We start from the raw sequence: 4,188 nt of genomic DNA on the forward strand, positions 1-4,188 counted from the left end.
GATGAGCACTTACAGTCTCCCATCACTTTGGGGAACACACACTTCCCCAGTAGGTGGTAATGGTGCTGAGAATAAGTGCCACCTTGGCCCTCGTTGTAGATCACACGGCGCAGCACAAGGATGAGGACAAAGTCAGCACTGAATTGCTACTCATTGATGAACATTTTGCCGTAGTATTTATGTATCTATTTGTGAAGTTATTTGCTTAGTGATTTGTCTCCCTCACTGGATGAATTAGAGAATTAATGACTGTTTGCTAACCAGAGGGTCTCTGAGAACCTAAGAACCTGTACATGGTAGTTTTTCAATAAATACTTCTTGAAAAATAAATGAATAAGTAGATTACAGCACAACCAGAGATTCACATAATTTCCCCGAATGTCTCCAGTGTCACCTTACTTTTTCCACTTAGACTGCATAAATAAATAATTATTTGTGAATTTTTGTTTCTTCCAAGCACTAAAAGCAAAGTCTCATCTGGAACTGAGTCACAGGCCAGGAATTCTGTCACAGGGATGAATGTCTAGGATTTCCCTGAAGATTCAGCCTTGCTGAAAACAACAAGCTGTTTTTCCAAAACAAGTAATTCCCAACAGCAACATTTATTTCATTTACTTTTATTTGGAATTATACAGAAGGGACTCAGGTTGCCATTAGAAGTTCACGCTGGATATTTTTGGTCCAAGATTTGGGTTAAACAGTCCTCTCCACAAAGTTTGCCAGATTAGGATGCTTTCAGATAGTTTTTGGGAAATTGCCCCCATGATTAAAAAAAAAAAACAGAAAAACAAAGAACATCTTTCATGAAGATGACACGAAAAGTGAAGAAGGAAGCCCTTGCCCCTCACAAAGCTGAAGCCAAGAAGGGTTTTAAAGACAAAGAAAGCAATTCTGAAAGGTGTCCACAGCCATAAAAATAAGAAGATCCACATGTAACTCACTCTGATGTCTAAGACACTGGGGCTCCGAAGGCAGCCCAAATATCCTAAGAGCACTCCTGGGAGAAACAAGCTTGACCACTGTGACATCATCAAGTTCCCCTGGACCACTGAGCCAGCCATGAAGATGATAGAAGACAACCCTACACTTGTGTTCACTGCAGATGTCAAGGGCAACAAGCATCAGATCACACAGGCTGTGAAGAAGCTCTATGACATTGACGTGGCCAAGGTCAACACCCTGATCAGGCCTGATGGAGAGAAGTCATGTATTTGACTGGCTCCCAGCTAGGATGTTTTGGATGTTGCCAACAAAACTGGGATTATCTAAACTGAGTTCAGCTGGCTAATTCTAAATATAAATTTTTTTTTTCATTGTAAAATATCAGACCAAAAAAAAAAGCAAACAATACAGGAGGGAGGTGTGACAAATAACGAGAGTGGTGAACTCTGTGTAATAGGATTACAAGCATTTTTTTTTATTACCTTCTTTTCACTTCTTTTGTATGTTCCAAATTTTCCAAAATTAATAAATCTTATTAGGATAATCCTTAAAAAAAATGTTTAAATTACTTCTTCCTGCTCTCTCATCCCCAAACTGCTTCTTCTCCTAGGCATCCTAATTCAGTGACCAGCACCATCGTCCACAAACCTTCCCAGGCCCAAAGCTGGGGTCCTCAGGATGCCTCCCCTTCCATGGCCAGTGGGGCACTACAGACCTTTGTTTGCTACTTGTTGTATTCTCAGCTCGAGCTGCTATAACCTAATGCCACAGACTTGGTGGCTTCAACAACAGACGTTTATTTTTCACCGTTCTTGAGGTTGGGAAGTCCAAGAACGAGGTGCCAGCAGATTTGGCTCCTGGCTTTCAGGCAGCCACCTTCTTGTTGCATTTTCATTTGGTGGAGAGAGAGGAACATGGTCTCTTTGCCTCTTCTTATAAGGACACTGATTCCATCATGGGGTCCCGCCTAATTACCACCCATGCACGTCATCTCTTATACCATCACCTTGGGAGTTACGGCTTCAACATATAAATTATGTAGGGGAGGGGCACATTCAGTTTAAGACACTACTTAACAAATCATCTCAAAACTTAGTGCTGCAGGCCCTGGCCAGTTGGCTCAGCGGTAGAACGTCGGCCTGGCGTGTGGGGGACCCGGTTCGATTCCCGGCCAGGGCACATAGGAGAAGCGCCCATTTGCTTCTCCACCCCCCACTCCTTCCTCTCTGTCTCTCTCTTCCCCTCCCACAGCCAAGGCTCCATTGGAGCAAAGTTGGCCCGGGCGCTGGGGATGGCTCCTTGGCCTCTGCCCCAGGCGCTAGAGTGGCTCTGGTTGCAACAGAGCAATGCCCCAGATGGGCAGAGCATCGCCCCCTGGTGGGCAGAGCATCGCCCCTGGTGGGTGTGCCGGGTGGATCCCGGTCGGGCGCATGCGGGAGTCTGTCTGACTGTCTCTTCCAATTTCCAGCTTCAGAAAAATACAAAAAAAAAAAAAAATTAGTGTTGCAGTGTTCATATCACGTCGGGGTCACAAAAAAAAACAAAAAAAACTTAGTGCTGCAAACACTTGTAATTGACCCTCTTGGCTCTGTGGGTTGACTGGGATTGGCTGGGTGGTTCTCATTTGGGGTCTCTCATACAGTCATGTATCAGCTGGACGTTCAGAATGGTCCACTCACACACTGACAGCTGAAGACAATCATCAGCCGGGAGCTCAGCCAGAACTGTCAATAGAGGGCCTATATGTAGCTTCTCCATATGACTTGAGTTTCTTGAAGAATGGCAGCTGGCTTCCAAGACAGAGAGGCGCAAGAGCCACAATTCCAAAGGCCCAAGTGACAGTTAAGTGACCTATATACTGCCTGTACAATGGTAATTAAATACAGCATCTTGATGAAATTCAGCTTCTATCCTTCAGTTAGAATATTTCCTAGGTGGTATTGTGTACTTCCAGTGGGCAGGACATAATACCTGGTTGGTTGTCTTTTTTACGATAATGACCATTGATAATCAAAGGCCTTGATAAAGCCATTCATCAGGAGTTCAAATGTGCATTTTTCCCCCCAAAGATCATTCCGGCTATAGTACAAGTTATCTTAAAAAGAAATAAATGTAATAATTATGTGCAGCCTCGTGAGAATGGCTATCAAACCAAGTCAGAAAGATATAAAGATTTATAGGGTACCTCATTCTGCCTTGGTCGTTTTATTAGTCTATAAAAATAAATAAATTCAAAGGGAAATAAAAAGTTAAGAATACTTTGTTTTGGAATACTTATTTTTAACTGATACTGCTCAATTACTTCAGAAAGTAATTTCTATTGTAAAAAAAAATTTTTTTTAAATGAAACGTCAGCCCCTGAGGGTTTACAAAAAAACTTGTTTACTCAACAACCAGGATGGATAACTGTTGTCTTAAAATAAACATTGAGTTTCCTCAAATGCTTGCTTTTTCTTTCCTTTCTCTTTTTTCTTTTTTTTTTCTTTCTCTACTACCTTATTCCCCCACCCCAATTTTTCTCTCACTTTCTTTATTTAGTAAGGCAATGTCTTGAACATGTTAGAAAAATAAAGGCAGGAAATGAAAATATGACAAGATTACAAATATTGTGATAAAAGCTACTTCTATCCAGAAGTTTCCGGAACTAAGGAGTATATACCCCACTATAGTAGCCACAGTCAGACTTCTTACCAGAAGGTCAGATTGCATTTCAGCAATAAATCAAAATCTTATCTGCATCACCTGAGAGGTGGCAGAGCAGCAGAGAGCACGCGGGCTTTGGAGTCTGATGAACCACAACTGAATTCCTGGTTCTGCCACATGCATCGTCATCACCGTCACAGCTCCAAGCAGGGTAGTGCTTGCCAATCTCGAATGGACCTTCCAACCATGTTGCTAGAGTACAGAATCTGATGCAGTGGTCCCGGAGGAATACCTGAGAGTCTGCATTTCTGACAAGCTCCTGAGTGATACCCATGCTGCTAGACTGTGGACCACACTTGGTGGTGGTGGCGAGGTGGGGGCAGGGGGCTCTGAAATCCACAGGAGCCACTATCTCTGCCCTGAAAGCAAGTCAATCTTTTGTAAGCTTTTCGTACATGGAACAGTATTCTCCCTATCGGATCATGAGCATATCAAGTGACATCATCACCGCCTTAATAGTCCCCATTAGTTGAAAATGTTTCCCAAGAAACTTTGTAATAAATGGTATCACTTACACCTTGACCACAGGATATTTATGGTAAC

At 42.7% G+C, this 4,188-nt stretch overlaps 1 pseudogene; it reads left to right on the plus strand.

The window, feature by feature from the left end:
- The first annotated feature begins 803 nt into the window (after window positions 1-803).
- Window positions 804-1,269, plus strand: LOC136320715 (large ribosomal subunit protein uL23 pseudogene; annotated as a pseudogene).
- Window positions 1,270-4,188: the final 2,919 nt, after the last annotated feature.

The sequence above is a fragment of the Saccopteryx bilineata genome, chromosome 1 (assembly GCF_036850765.1).
Source record: "Saccopteryx bilineata isolate mSacBil1 chromosome 1, mSacBil1_pri_phased_curated, whole genome shotgun sequence".
Taxonomy (NCBI): Eukaryota; Metazoa; Chordata; class Mammalia; order Chiroptera; family Emballonuridae; genus Saccopteryx; species Saccopteryx bilineata.